Raw genomic sequence first — 14,891 nt, 5'->3', positions numbered from 1 at the left:
CTGGGCTGGAATTGCCAGAGCAGCTGGGGCTGCCCCTGGATCCCTGGCAGTGCCCAAGGCCAGGCTGGATGGACTTGGATCCACCTAGGACAGTGGGAGGTGGGAATGGGATGATCCTTAAGGTCCCTTCCAACCCAACCCATTCCAGGGATTCCGGGATTGAAAACCGTGAATTATCCCTTTGCTCCCAACCCCTCGCTGCGAGCTCTCCGTGTTTCCTTCCGGCAGATCCTGAAGAAGCTCAAGGGCCTGGCCCTGGAGACGGAAGCGGAGCTGGAGCGGCAGGACGAGGCCCTGGATTCCATCAGCAGCTCCGTGGATCGCGCCACGCTCAACATCGAGCGGCAGAATCGCAGGATGAGGAAGCTGACGTAACATCCCGGCGGGAACGGGAGCGCGGGCAAGAGCGGGAGGACGGGGGAGCCGGGATTTTCGGGATTGGTTTTTCCAGAGACGCTTGGGGAGGTGTTTGGGACGGTGTTTGGAAAATGGTGCTGCTGGCGTCGAGTTCCTGAGGGGTTTGAAGCGGTTCCTGGACTTGGATGAGGCTGGACCTTGGGTGATGGCAGGACCTTGGATGATGGTTGGACCTTGGATGATGGTTGGACCTTGGATGAGGTTTGGATCTTGGATGATGGCTGGATCTTGGATGATGGCTGGATCTTGGATGATGGGTAGATCTTGGATGAGGTTTGGACCTTGGATGATGGCTGGACCTTGGATGATGGTTGGACCTTGGATGGCTGGATCTTGGATGAGGTTTGGATCTTGGATGAAGTTTGGATCTTGGATGAAGGTTGGACCTTGGATGATGGTTGGATCTTGGGTGTTTGGATGTTGGATGAGGTTGGACCTTGGGTGATGGTTGGGTCTTGGACGTTTGGATGTTGGATGATGGTTGGATCTTGGATGATGGTTGGATCTAGGACGTTTGGATCCTGGATCATATTTTGATCTTGGATGATGGTTGGACCTTGGATGTGTGGACCTTGGATGATGGTTGGACCTTGGATGGTTGGATCTTGGATGATGGTTGGACCTTGGATGGTTGGATCTTGGATGATGGTTGGACCTTGGATGTGTGGATCTTGGATGATGGTTGGATCACGGGTGTGTGGATCTTGGATGAGGTTTGGATCTTGGATGGTTGGATCTTGGATGTGGGTTGAATGTTGGATGATGGTTGGGTCTTGGATCATGTTTGGATCTTGGATGGGGTTTGGATCTTGGATGAGGTTGGACCTTGGATGATGGTTGGGTCTTGGATGTTTGGATCGTGGATTACATTTGGACCTTGGATGGGGTTTGGATGTTGGATGGGGTTTGGATGTTGGATGGGGTTTGGATGTTGGATGAAGGTTGGATCTTGGATGATGGCTGGATCTTGGACGTTTGGATCGTGGATCACGGTTGGGTCCTGGATCATGGTTGGATCCTGAATCCCATTTGGATCCTGGATCGTGGTTGGATCCTGGATCCCATTTGGATCCTGGATCACGGTTGGGTCCTGGATCCCATTTGCATTGTGGATCCCATTTGGATCGTGGATCACGGTTGGGTCCTGGATCACGGTTGGATCCTGAATCCCATTTGGATCCTGGATCATGGTTGGGTCCTGGCTCCCATTTGCATTGTGGATCCCATTTGGATCCTGGCTCCCATTTGCATTGTGGATCCCATTTGGATCCTGGATCACGGTTGGGTCCTGGATCCCATTTGGATCCTGGATCGTGGTTGGATCCTGGATCCCATTTGCATTGTGGATCCCATCTGGATCGTGGATCACGGTTGGAAGCTTTTTTTGGATGAAAAGGTCCAAATTTCCAATCAGGATGAAACCAAACTCATGGATTCTCCACTCCGAAATCCTCTAAACACGAAGGGACGCGCCAAAACCTGACTTAATTTTAATTAACTAATTAACTAATTAACTAATTAATTTATTTATTAATTTATTCATGCCTGTCCTTTCTTCTTTCGCTGCTTTTTGGGATTTTCCTGTGCATCCGAGCCGATTCCAGCCCGTGAATTCCCTTCTCCAGCTCTTTCCCTAAAATCCTGCACAGCTGAACTGAAGGCCTCCTGTCCGACTGCAAATCCTTGGAGCCTTTTTTTTTTTGGGAATTCCACACTGGGATGAACGCTAACAAAACCTCGCATTCCCTGAGTTTTAACGGCTTCCAATCCCGCTTTTAATTTCCTGGAATTTTATTGGAGTCGGGAAGGCTCTGTGCTCGGAGCTGGAATTATTGGATGCTCCCAGGACATCCCATTTTTCCCGGGACATCCCATTTTTCCTGTTTGTGTTTTTTTTTTTTTTTAATTTATTTGCACTCAGCACTGATGAAACATTTCAAGGCTTTTCCCGGAATTCCTGGAAAAAAAGGGAGTATCTTCATTTCAACTCTTACATTTACGCTTGGCTCCCTTGAGAGCAGAGATTCCCCCTCTTTAATTATCCATAAATACCCAAAAATTCCGGATCATCCATGGAAGCTCCCATTTCATCAATCCCTACGTTTTCCCAGCTATTTTAGCTCCGAGGAACTCTCGGAAAATGCCATTTTTGAATTCGTTTGGAATTCCGATTTCAATCCTTTCGGGGTTTTTTTTTCTCAAATCCGACACTTCCGGTGCAATATTTATAAACAGGGAAGCTTCAAATCCTCGCTTCCACTGGGAATTTTTCCCCTTTTCCGAGGAATCCGGCCTCGTTTTGGGATGCAAAGGACGCGGCGCCGAGGGTGTTGTTGGCGAGCTCTGGCTCTCCCTGCGTTCGTATTCCTCGATTTTAGTTCGGATCGGAGGGAAATTTACTCCCAAGTTTTTCCTGGCATGCACTTTACTGGATAATCTGGTGAGAATTCCATATCCATCGATTCTTCCTCGGGAATGAAATCCTCTCCGAGCTTCTCCTGGTGTTTCCCGCCCCCAAATCGCTGCTGCTTTACCGGGAGAGGAAAAGAAACTTCCCGCACCTCGTTTTCCCATGGATTTCCAAGTGGATTTTGCACCAAGTCCGTGTTTGTTGAGGCCGGGATGGGATCTGGGATCTGGATGAATCCAGAGTAGGATTCCCAGAAGGAAATATTTGGGATTTGAGGGTGGTTTGGGGTGTTCTTTGTGCCATATTTTTTATCGTCGTGGGGGTTTTAGCACTGACTCCGTCTTTTGTGGGTTGAGCGAGTCCAACATATCCCAAAAAAACCTTGGAACATTCCTTGGAAAACCCATCCTGGAGCTGTACATTGGCTGAATTCCATGTGCCAGAAGGATTTTTCCACCTGTAATTCCTTCTTATTAAACGTCTTGGAATTGTGAGTATCTCTCCTGTCGTCACTTGGCCGGGAATTAGCGGGAAAAGTCCATCCCTGCCTTCCTGTGGAATGGCATTCCCTGGATCCTGTGGGCTTGGGTTTATTTTGGATTAAAAACACAAAAAAATTCCCTGCTGGAAGGTGGCCCTGGATGAGCTTTCAGGTCCCTTCCAATCCAGCCCATTCTGGGATTCTGGGATTCCTTGTGCCGTATTCCCGACTCCTTTTGTTGCCTGTAGATCCCAAGCTCCGTGGAATCCCGTGCCAGCTTGAGACCCCCTGCTCCGCCAGGGGTAGAAATTCCACAGGGGAATCCCAAAATTCCCAAGTGCTGCTGGATTCGAAGGGTTCCAAAGGGGAATTCTGTGTCCTGGGTGACAAATGTGGAAACGGGACCCGAAACTTCCGGAGCCTCCGGAGGGGGAGCTGCCCTCTGGAACAACCTGCCCCTCTCCATGGATCATCAAAGGAGCCCGGAGATTCCCGGATTCAGGATTCCTTCCTTATCCCCAATCCTCTCCAGAGCCTTCCCAGCTCCCTGAGGTGAGTCCAGCTTGGAAAACGCATCCCAAAAGGAAAGGAAACATCCTGGCAGGCGTGACTGTTGTATCCCGGAGAGCGAAACTCCCCGATCCCGCTGCCGACCTCTGCCCCGTATCCGCAGGGCTGCCGGTTTTTCCGCACGTTTCGGGATTTTTGGAATTGCCGGATCCAAGCACAGCAAATTCCCTGAGTGAGAAAAATCCCATTCTGGGTTGGATTGGGGTGGGGGATTGTGTTCCTTGCAGCAAATGCCCACGGGATGGGGTTTTTTTGGGAGAGCTGGTAGGGAATGGGGTGGGAATGCAGGGATGGAGAAAAAGGGGAAAGCTCCTGGAATGCAGCTCTTTCAATTGTTCCGTAAAAAAAAAAAAGTGGGAAGAACCTGAGCTCATAACCACGGCTGGAGACCGGGGGGAGGTTTTTCCCTCCCTCTCTCCGTGGTTGGGGATTTTTTTGTTCCACCTCTTTTTAAAATCCATGGGAAAAAAACCCCAAATCCTGGTGGAACTTACGAGGAAATCCCTTGGGCAAAATTCCTGAAAAAAATATTAAACAAGGAGGAAAAAACAAAAAAGGAAGGTGGGTGGGAGTTGTGGATGGGTACGGCTGGATTGGCGGGAATGGGAGCGTGGATTTGGGATTCAGATGTTCTCCCGTGCCAGGAGCTGTGCAGGCACCGCTGTTTGTGGGATAACGGAATTCCCGGATGGATTGGGTGGGAAGGGACCTTAAGGATCATCCCACGGGCAGGGACGCCTCCCACTGTCCCAGGCTGCTCCAACCTTTCCTTGGACACTTCCAGGGATCCAGGGGCAGCCCCAGCTGCTCTGGCAATTCCAGCCCAGCCCCTCCCCACCCTCCCAGCCAGCAATTCCCAATTCCCAATCTCCCATCCATCGCTGCCCTCTGGCACTGGGAAGCCATTCCCTGTGTCCTGTCCCTCCAGGCCTTGTCCCCAGTCCCTCTGCAGCTCTCCTGGAGCCCCTTTAGGCCCTGCAAGGGGCTCGGAGCTCTCCCTGTGTCCTTCCCTTCTCCAGGGGAACATTCCCAGCTCTCCCAGCCCTGGGATAACTCCGTGGCTTCCTCTGGAGTTGCTCCAGCAGCTCCGTGTTTTTAGATGCTCCAACTCTGCCTCCCGTGCCAGGATGGAATTTGGCTGGAGAACCAAGCCATGGAAACTCCACGTGAAGCTCCGTCTGCTCCCCAAATCCAAGCAGGAATTCTGATCCCATCAAAAAGGTGTTTCCAAGGCACATTCCCTTCTCCGGGTGAACATTCCCAGCTCTTCCAGCCTGGCTCCAGCCCTGGGAGAATCCCTGTGGGATTTGAAGCTGGAGTTCTGTGGGATGGATCCCAGCAGGAACATCCCACCTGTGATCCCAAGGCCAGGTCGGACGGGGCTTGGAGCACCCTGGGGCAGTGGGAGGTGTCCCTGCCCTTGGAATGGGATGACCCTTGAGGTCTCTTCCATCCCAACCATTCCATGAATTCCTTTAAGGAGCAGCAAGATGAAAATATTCCTGTGAAAATACCCTTTTTTTTTTTTTTCCCCCTAGTTTTCCTAAACAGGAAGAGAATTCCCAGAATCCAAATCTCCTCAGCCCAGGTGAAATTCGGGATATTTGGCTTGTACCACTTTCATTGCCCCACAGGAAAAAACAATCCCACAAAATCTCCAGGAATCCCCGTTTTATAAACCGGGAAGGCTTTTTAGGAATTCCATGAGCTTTGTCCTCAGGGAAAAGATTTCCTCGGGAAGTGGAGCAGCTCCGAAATGGTTTCGTTTCTGTCGGTGCTGGTGGTGGATTCTGTGCGTTTGTTCCGTGCTGATGTGCGGGATCCGTTTCAGGCTTTGTCCCTGGCAACTCCGGATAAACGGCTCCACTTCCAGCCGTGTCAGAATTCCAAACTCCCCCTTTTCCGGAGCCGCCCGGATGTGCCAATATTGGTCTTATTGGGTTTTGTGATCCCAAAAGCTGGGAATCTCAAAGAAAGAGGGAGACTGGATGGTGGAGGAGCCAGTTCCCCTCACGGCTCCGCCTTGGAATCTGGATGGAACATTCCTGGAGCGGTGGAAGTGCCGGGGTCACCTCCCTGGAAATTCCAGGCCATCCCTGAGACTCCTGAAGTCCAGTCCGTAGGAAGAGGGGTGGAAAACGCAAGCGCAGGGCCAGGACTTGGACTTCGGTGGTCCCGATGGGTCCCTTCCAATTCCAATTCCAGGATTTCATGATGAGATTCCCTGAGGGGAACCGGAAATGAGGGAGCAGGGATGACTTGAAACTCTTTTGGGGGTTTTTTGGGGCTTGGATCAGCTTTTCCAGCTGATTTTTGGGTGGCTTTGCCAGCTGGATCAGGGACCACGCTGGTCCTGATGTTCGGAATTCCCGTGGCATCTCCTGGCAAACCTGGGACCCTCCAGCACGGGATAAGAACACGGCAATTTAGGTTTTCAGGGCTGATGCCTTTGGAAAACCTGGAAAACCTCAAACGTTTGGAATTTTTGGGTGGCTTTGCCAGCTGGATCAGGGACCACCCTGTTCCTGATGTTCAGAATTCCCGTGGCATCTCCTGGGACAAACCTGGGGCCCTTCACCACTGGATAAGAACATGGGAATTTAGGTTTTCAGGGCTGGTGCCTTCGGAAAACCTGGAAAACCTCAGGAAAACCATTCCTGGCATGAATAACAGCTCCACTGTCCCCTGAAGTACAGGTGGGAGGGCAGGAAACGGAGAGGATGAAAGGAGCAGGGAAGAGCGGTGGAGTCCCTCCCTTATCACTTTCCCTTATCTCCAGGCTTTGTTTGTTTTTCCCACGTGGCTCCTTCCCGTTGCCCTTTTTCCCGATGGAAAATGTGAGCGCTGGGATGAGCTCCCGGCAGAGGGGAAGCGGCCAGGGGAGCTTATCTGGGTTTTGTCAAAGCTTTATCAGCGCTCCTCGTTATCCGTGTGGGATGGCATCGATCGAGGGCTTCGTCCGGCCCTCAGGGATGCTTTTCCTTTGGATTTAGAGGATCAGGCGGATTCGGCAGCTCCCTGGCTCAGGGCTGTGAGCAGCCAGGGCGAGGTGAGGACAGGTTTGGATTTTTGGCTCAAATTTGGAAGGGTGGAGGTGAGGAAAATCCAGGATCACAGGGAGAATATCGGCTAACGACCACTGGAGCTGTTGGGAAGGGGAAAATCCACCCTGGGCACCTCCCACTGTCCCAGGCTGCTCCAGCCTGGCCTTGGGCACTGCCAGGGATCCAGGGGCAGCCCCAGCTGCTCTGGCAATTCCAGCCCAGCCCCTCCCCACCCTCCCAGCCAGCAATTCCCAATTCCCAATCTCCCATCCATCGCTGCCCTCTGGCACTGGGAAGCCATTCCCTGTGTCCTGTCCCTCCAGGCCTTGTCCGAAGTCTCTCTCCATGTTTCCTGCAGCTCCTTCAGGTCCTGGAAGGCCACACTGAGGTCACCCCTGAGCTTCTCCTCTCCAGGCTGAACATTCCCAGCTCTCCCAGCCTTTCCTCCCAGCAGAGCTGCTCCATCCCTCGGATCCCCCTGGAGCCTCCTCTGGGCTCTCTCCAGCAGCTCCAGCTCCTTCCCGTGCTGGATCCAGGGCTGGGGCAGCTCTGCAGGTGGGGCCTCACCTGAGGGGGCACAGGGGCAGAATTCCCTCCTGGATCTCCCGGCCACATTTCCTTTGGATCCTCATTTTTCCAACAAAACTTGCCTGAGCCCCTCCTAGGATCACGTTTAATACCGAGTTTGACGTCCTTTCATTTCTCTCTGGTTTAGGACTTTCACGCTTTGTGCTTTCAGCTGTTTCTCCACGGAGAGCAGCGTGGGCACCTTGAATTTTTCCGCCGGGATCTGGGATCCACATCTTTGTGGGATTCCAGGCAAAAATTCCATCCCTGTAGCACCGACATCCTCCAGTTCCTGCCGGCTCATCCCATCCTGGAATCAGACAGAGAAAGTTTTATCCTGGTCACTCCTTGAGCACATTCCAGGTGTTGTCTGAACTCCCCCCCCCCACCATTTTGGGCTCCCAGGAAAGTGAATATTCCGACAGAAACCGGCAGGAAAACGGAGCCAATTCCCAGCTTCTCCGGTGCCAAGGAGTTTGGCACTAAGCAGCTTTTGGCTGCCCGGTGCCTGGCAGCGCTGGGTCTTATTTTCAACAAGCCCCGTTAAAGGATTACGAGGGCCTCGTTAAAATAATGCCCTTGGAGCTCGTTCCTGATTGGAAGGAAAACAGGGATAAACAGAAGGGGCTCTCTCATCCCCGGGGTTATGGCTCGGAGGGCTTGGAAAGGAGAAAAAAGGAGCAGAGCTGGCAGGAATTCGGGAATATATAAACACACGCACGCTTGTCTGGGAGCAGAAAGTGAGTTTTGTTTCGTTTCTGCTTTATAGCCCTCGGAAAAAAAAAAAAAACCCGCCTCATTAACGGCTCCCCCTGCTAATTAATCTAATTAATGCTGGTGTTTGGCTGGCGCATGAAAAGTTTTACCTCGGAGAAATGGTCCGTTAAAAGGGAAGAGGGAAAGGAAGCCTTTCCGAAGGGGAGTTGCTCTGTTTGCCTTTCGAATGGAGTCTAATAAATGGGAAGTAGAAATCCAGGGAGTTCCGCGTCGGCCGGAACGACGGCGGCAAAATGGGGAATTGTGGCCGGCGTTGGCCACGAAGCGCTCACGTTCTCCAGATAAAAGGTGGGAAGGCTGGATGGCTCCATGGAGAGCTCAGGGAGCCTTTTCCCCTCCAGGCTTCGACCTCATCCAGAGGGGGAAAAGGGCGACCAGGGAAGATGCCGACTGTGCTGATCCCAGGTTCTCCCTGAGCTCTCCTGTGCTCCCAGGAGGTCAAATCCACCCTGTCCGTCTGCAGGGGGAGGAATGGAGGAGCTGGAGCGAATGGGAACTGGGATCTCTGCGGCATCACCCCAAACCAGCAGCTCGGAAGATCGGATGGCTGAGAGGGAAATGTCATTCCTGGTGGGATGGGAACTGTCACAGAATCCCAGAATTCCAAGTTTGTGTTGGAAGGACCCTTAGAGATCATCTTGCTCCAACCAGGGACACCTTCCCCTATCCTAGGTTGCTCCAAGCCCCGTCCAGCCTGGCCTTGGACATTTTCTGGGATGAGGAATCCCAATTTCTCTGAGCACCCTGTGCCAGGGCCTCCCCACCCTCCCAGCCAGCAATTCCCAATTCCCAGTCTCCCATCCAGCCCTGCCCTCTGGCACTGGGAAGCCGTTCCCTGTGTTCCCTTGTCCCCAGTCCCTCTCCAGCCTTGGAGAGGAGTGGGGAGCACCCGGGATGAGTAACTGGAATTTCATGTCCTGGAATCCAGACCCTGGCACGGATTTCTCTCCCCAAATCCATGTCTGACCAGGAATGGCCACACTGGGCCAGCCCAAAGCCCCTCCTTGCTTCCCTGCTGCCTCCTGGAAGTGGGAATGGAACAGGGCAGGTGGCCATTGCTCTTCTCCCAAATAATCCATGTCCGGAGGTGGGAGAGCTGTAGATCCATCTGCTTTTGGAATCCTGCTGGTGTCAGGCATCCATGGATTCTTTGGCAAGGAATTTGTGCTGGGTACTCCAATTGCTGATTTCACTTGAGCCTCTCCGGTTCTCCCACTGGAACCAGGAACGGCCAATCCCTTTTCTCTTTGTCTTTTCCCTGGATTTGGTAGCCCTCCATCATCTCCCATCGATCCATCCTCAATACTTCCGTTGCTAATGATTCCTCACATCCCTTCCTTTTGATCTTTGCCTTTATCCCAAAGGATTTTTCCATCTTTGTTGTGGTTTTCAGGCCTTGTTTGGCTTTCGGAGCTGCCGTGAGCAGAAATGTTTGGCAGCAATATCCTGACAGGAAAGGGGATGTTTTCCTCATCCCGGTGCCTGTTCCAATGCCGGCCTCACACGCTCACACCTGCACTGGCCCCTATTCCCAAAATTCCAGCCTGCTTTAATCAGATTAATGGAGCAGGCACAGAGCCCCACCCTTTAATTAAGCTTAATTAAATAAAAATGTTCCGTCCCAATCAAGTCCATTGTTTTCTTTGCTTGTACACACGCCTGGATCCCCTGGAGGCAGGAGCAACAAATTCCCGAAGATTTTCCAGGAATGGTTTGTGAAGGGGATTGTTGACCGAGAGGAAAGCGGTGCCATGGATTGTTCTCACAGTTTGCTGGGATTGAGCTGGAGTGGAGTGTCCGGGAACATTCCTTGGCACAAACGATTTGCTAAAATCCCTGCGGCCGTCCAGACTTTTGGCTGAGGATGGAAAAGATCCGGCTCCTCCTCGGATCCATCAGTTGGTGAGTATGAGCAGCACAAGGTCCTTTCCTTAAAATTCCCTATGGATACCTCAGGGAGCCCTTGGTGAAGGGGTTAAAGGCTGATTACATCCCATATCCCCAACATTTGGGATTTCATCTGATTAAAATGTCAGCGGCAGCCAGAGGAGACTTTAATCTGCTCAGGGAATCGTGGAATTGTTTGGGTGGGAAGAGACCTTAAAGCCCATCCCATTCCCACCCCTGGATGGGCAGGGACACCTCCCACTGTCCCAGGCTGCTCCCAGCCCCAATGTCCAGCCTGGCCTTGGGCACTGCCAGGGATCCAGGGGCAGCCACAGCTGCTCTGGGAATTCCAGCCCAGCCCCTCCCCACCCTCCCAGCCAGCAATTCCCAATTCCCAATCTCCCATCCATCCCTGCCCTCTGGCACTGGGAAGCCATTCCCTGTGTCCTGTCCCTCCAGGCCTTGTCCCCAGTCCCTCTGCAGCTCTCCTGGAGCCCCTTTAGGCCCTGCAAGGGGCTCTGAGCTCTCCCTGGAGTTTTCCCTTCTCCAGGGGAACATTCCCAGCTCTCCCAGTCTGGCTCCAGCCCTGGGAGCAGCTCCGTGACCTCCTCTGGATTTATCCCATCACCTGTAACTCCTCGGATGAGAACCCCGTGCCTGCAGGAGATGCAGTGAGGTGTAGGAATTCTGTTCTTCTCTCGTTTTGCCCTCCTTGAGGTGGGAATTATGGGAATTATGCCAGGGTGGAATTCCCCCTGGATACACAAAAGGCTTCTGAACCAGCAGCGCCGTTTTTGTATTGTTCCAAATTGAAGAAAGTTAAAGGAAAAAAAAAACTCCTTTGGAACAAGCACGGCATTGGATAAGGGAAGGACAATATTCCAGGCTTTGGCTTCGTGTTGAGTTCCGGCTTTGTGCATCCAAAGGGATCCAAAGTCAATCCATCCACACGCAGGGCTGGAAATGAACAACTTCCCGAAATATCTCAGGGTGGCTGCGCCCAGGGATTGTGAGTTAGAAACTGAATGGGAACATGATTGTCATGGAATCCTGGAGTCATGGAATCATGGAACTGTGGAAACATGGAACTATGGAATATCCTGAGGTAGAGGGACACACAGGGATCATCCAGTCCAACATGGACACCCCAACAATCCCACCCTGAGCATCCCTGGGAGCGTCGTCCAAACATTCCTGGAGCTCTGGCAGCCTTGGGAATGTGCCCATTTCCTGGGGAATCTCTTCCAGTGCCTGACCACCCTCTCCCAGTCATCAGGGATTAAATCTGATCCAAACCTTTCCCCAGCACATTTTGCTGCAGCTTCCTTAGAATGAAAAAAAATTGGGAATGACATTCCTGAAGCCAGGCCTTAATCCATAAAAATTCCGGAAGTTTAACCTCATTGAAAGAAATACAAAAACCCCAAACAAACAAACGAAAAAACCCCAAACCAAACCAAAAATGAAACAAAAGCAGAAAGAAAATTCCCCTCAATTTTGGCAGAGGAAAAGGGGATTAAAAAGTGGGAAATGGGAATAAAAGTTTCCATTTCAATGGGCGTGTGGGTGGCGCGGGGTGGAAGGTCCTGAAGCCCTTTGCAGACAGCAGAATTCCTCCTCGATCCCTTTGATTTTCCCTTTATCTTTGTTCCATCTGAGCGTTTCCAAGCTCGTGGGAGAGCATCAGCATTCCCATCAAAATCCCTGGGACCGCACGTTCCGAGATAAGCAAGGCTTGGAGCACTTCAAACCCTCGGGATCCCAAACAGGGCAGGGACGACAAAGCAAACATGAAACAAACGGAATTTCCCCCTTTTTTTACAAAAAAGGTTGGAATATTGATGTTTCTCTTTGTTCTTTTTTTCTGGGAAGTTCCAACTCTGAGAATCCAAGGAAAACCTCAGATTGTTTTGGGAGGCTGGTGCAATCGCCAGGGAAGTTTTGGGAATGCTGCCACCGAAATCCAAATCTTGGATTTTTGTTGCTAAAAATGCTAAAAAAGAGACAACCTTAGGAGTACTGAAGAGAGGGACAAACCAATGGAATTGCAGGACTTGGAAAAGTGGAACCGGAATATTTTCCACAAACACAGCGTGGTCCTTCTTGAGGCAGTGAAGGAATGGGAGAGGCGGGAAGGAGCAGGACCTCCAGTGTCCACCAGCGTGTCCAGGGACAGGAATGGAGCTGGGAAGGGGCTGGAGAATTCCTGAGGAAGTTGGGAATGTTCATCCTGGAGAAGAGGAGGCTCAGGAAGGACTTCCTGGCTCTGCACAAGTCCCTGACAGGAGGGGGCAGCCGGGGGGGTCGGGCTCTGCTCCCAGGGAACAGGGACAGGAGCAGAGGGAACGGCCTCAAGGGGACATTTAGGTTGGATTTTAGGGAATATTCTCATGGACTATTCCCTAGAAGGGAAATTTGGAAAAGGTTGTCCAGCCCCAGCACAGCTGCCCAATCCGGGAATCCCCATTCCCAGAAGGATTGGAAATCCATGTGGATGTGGCACTTGGGGATTTGTGGTGGCCTCAGCAGCGCTGGATGATCGGACCCAAAGGTCTTAAAGGCTTTTCCTGACCTCAACAATTCCATGATTGTTCCCATGTTTAGGTCGAACACCTGAATTCCATCAGCCATTCTCAGGGCGTTCTTTTTAGGGAAAACTCATCGATCTTTTGGGATGGATGCAAAAGAATATGCAGGAAATGTCATTCCAGAAGAAAGGGTGGAATGCCCGAGCCCTCCTCATTAAGGCTGAAGTTTCATGAGGTTTGAACAGGGTTGGTTTGGGTGGAATTAGGAATGAAGGGGTGGATTCGGGAATGCCAAGGAAACGGGGAAAAAAAAACCTAAAGGAGAGAAGAAATTTTCAACTCGGGAAAGGAATTTTTTTGCTGCCACGTTGTAAGAAATGGAATTTCAGCGGAATTTCTCGACTCACAAATCTCATCCTTGCAGTACCTGATGCTCCTTTCTCCAAATCCCAAATCCTGGCTGCTTTCCCGGTGTGAAAAATCCCGATGTTGGCACTGGCGGTGTCCAAAAAGGGAAAGCGTGGCTTGTTCTCCAAGGAGGAAATAATGGTGCAAGTCCCGGGAATGTGCAAACATCCAAAACTTCATAAAAGAGGATTAAAACTCCGGGAGAAAAAGCCTCGAGCTTTGCAGAAAGCAAAACAATTCCAAAGGGAGCCAGCAAGGGAGAACCATGGGAAAAATGATTTCTCCTGAAAATTGGGGGAGCTTGGAAATAATAAAAACTTAACAAAAGCATTCCTGTTCATGGGAATGTTCTGGGAATATTCAGAAAAGAAAGAACTCCTTGAAGAAAATGAAAGAAATTTAAAGTTTATCAAGGCTGACCCTCTTTGTCTGGGGTTTTTATGGGAAAAACTCATCCAGTTTGGTAGGGAACATGGATAAAGTGGAAAAGTTGCCTGGAAAAATGTGGAGGAACGAAGGTTACGTGGAATTTTTTCCTTGGGCTTGAGCACAGAAGGGAATTTTGGGAGCTTAAAGGCTGCTCGATATTTAATAAAGGATGGATAAAAAAGGATCTTGGCCCCGATGGGGAAAAATTTGGGACATGGGAAAAACAAATGGAGGCACAAACCCATTTATGGCTCCTGGAAGTGGGCACTGGGGAATGTGGGTGATTCCAGAAGTGGGGAAAAGGCTGGGAATTAGATGGAGAGAGCTCGGAGAGGCGCTGAGCTCGGAACCAGCCTGCATTTGCAGATGGCTCAGGAGCTCCTGCTCCGTGCCCAGAAAAGCTGGAAGTTCCTTCCAGGGATGGGCTCCATTTGAAGGCAATGATTCGGAGGAAATCCCGGGAATGCTCCTGTTGCCAGAGGCAGGAGCTGTTACACCAGGAATGTTTAGGGATGGTTGTCCAGGAGAGTGGGAAATGCCAGAAGGTCTCAGCTTTGGGGGTTTTAAACTGTCCCGATTCTCCAGGAGAATGGAAATCCCAGTGTCCAGCTCAGTGGATGGCGCCGGAAAACTCATCTTTGAGCTGCTCCTAAGTGAGCCAAGCTTAGGTGAATAAATTAGTGCAATTAATTTGGGCTAAACGAGCTTTTAAATAATTGCAGAAGCATCTAAAGCAGGATTTTCAAGAATTAGAATAGATTTTACGGGGGAGGGTGGAAGTGTCCGTGAACAATTCCCGACTCTGGGTTGCTTCCTACTTTTCTTCCCTGAGCAGTTTAATTTCATATCAGGTAAATATTAATTAATATTAGGGAAAATGAGCCACGTTTTAATTAATTTTCATGATCCAACCCCTCCGGAGAAGATGAGCAGCCCCAGTTTAAGGTCAGGGAGGCCGGGGTCACCACAGGCCTGGAATGGGAATTACTGCACATGGAGGTCATTCCAGACATGGATTTCACACCTGGATCTCCAAGACCTGGAATGGGAATTACTGCACATGGAGGTCATTCCAGGCATGGATTTCTCACCGGGATCACCACAGACCTGGAATGGGAATTACTACCCATGGAGACCATTCCAGCCTTGGATTTCCTACCTGGATCACTCCAGACCTGGAATGGGAATCATTGCACATGGGGGTCATTCCAGGCATGGATTTCACACCTGGATCACTCCAGACCTGGAGTGGGAATTATTGCACATGGAGGTAATTCCAGCCTTGGATCTCATACCTGGATCACTCCAGGCCTGGAATGGGAATCATTGCACATGGACACCATCCCACCCAAGGATTTCCTACCTGGATCACC

The 14,891-nt window shown here is 51.1% G+C and overlaps 3 long non-coding RNA genes across 5 annotated transcripts in view; 2 read left to right on the top strand and 1 right to left on the bottom strand.

Moving 5' to 3' along the window:
* The first annotated feature begins 93 nt into the window (after nt 1-93).
* On the top strand, nt 94-3,321 carry LOC121671646. 3 transcript variants are annotated; one of them, XR_006018563.1, is made up of 2 exons: nt 94-727; nt 847-3,321. It is a non-coding gene; the product is annotated as an uncharacterized LOC121671646 (long non-coding RNA). The 3 variants fall into 3 exon arrangements; XR_006018562.1 differs by having other exon boundaries at nt 94-759; XR_006018561.1 differs by having other exon boundaries at nt 94-777.
* LOC121671647 overlaps nt 2,258-14,891 on the bottom strand; it is a 21,338-nt gene continuing 8,704 nt past the window's right edge. Inside the window, exons 2-3 of the long non-coding RNA XR_006018564.1 lie at nt 8,915-8,923; nt 2,258-2,297 (exon numbers count right to left, since the gene is read on the bottom strand). This is a non-coding gene — a long non-coding RNA (uncharacterized LOC121671647). The remainder of the gene's footprint in view (nt 2,298-8,914; nt 8,924-14,891) is intronic.
* Nucleotides 7,472-14,891, top strand: part of LOC121671648 — a 22,483-nt gene continuing 15,063 nt past the window's right edge. Inside the window, exon 1 of the long non-coding RNA XR_006018565.1 lies at nt 7,472-10,168. This is a non-coding gene — a long non-coding RNA (uncharacterized LOC121671648). The remainder of the gene's footprint in view (nt 10,169-14,891) is intronic.

This window comes from Corvus kubaryi, unplaced genomic scaffold (assembly GCF_017639235.1).
Source record: "Corvus kubaryi isolate FWS band 111438036 unplaced genomic scaffold, C.kubaryi_AGA036_p1.0 37398, whole genome shotgun sequence".
Taxonomy (NCBI): Eukaryota; Metazoa; Chordata; class Aves; order Passeriformes; family Corvidae; genus Corvus; species Corvus kubaryi.
Note: the sequence above shows the minus strand (reverse complement) of the source record. Positions and strands in the feature narration are given on the sequence as shown.